Consider the following 336-nt stretch of genomic DNA (forward strand, 5'->3'; position numbering starts at 1 on the left):
CCTGGCTTTCTAAATGGCCGGGCAGCTCGTGACGAGGGAGCGCGGAGCCGGCTGCCCGGGCCAATCAGGAAGCCAGGCGCCGCGTCATTACACGGCGCCCATGTTTTCTCGTCACCTAGCGACCACCAGAAGCGTTGTGACGGCTTCCCTGCTCATCGGGAAGCCGGGTGGCGAGTCATCACACGCCGCCCGGCTTCCTTAATGGGACTTCCGGTACTCGGTATGTACCGGGAAAAAGAATGTCGGTACTCGGTACCGGAAAACGGGTATCGGTGCATCCCTAGTATATTGTATTGTATATATGTTCTTTATGTACAGGGGGGATGGAAGTTTCAG

The 336-nt window shown here is 57.1% G+C and overlaps 1 protein-coding gene across 1 annotated transcript in view; it reads right to left on the bottom strand.

The window, feature by feature from the left end:
- Window positions 1–336, bottom strand: part of LOC108802199 (myocyte-specific enhancer factor 2D homolog) — a 37267-nt gene that overhangs the window by 34284 nt on the left and 2647 nt on the right. The window lies entirely within an intron of this gene.

Source organism: Nanorana parkeri, unplaced genomic scaffold (genome assembly GCF_000935625.1).
Source record: "Nanorana parkeri isolate BGI_ZX_2015 unplaced genomic scaffold, ASM93562v1 scaffold2710, whole genome shotgun sequence".
Classification (NCBI taxonomy): domain Eukaryota; kingdom Metazoa; phylum Chordata; class Amphibia; order Anura; family Dicroglossidae; genus Nanorana; species Nanorana parkeri.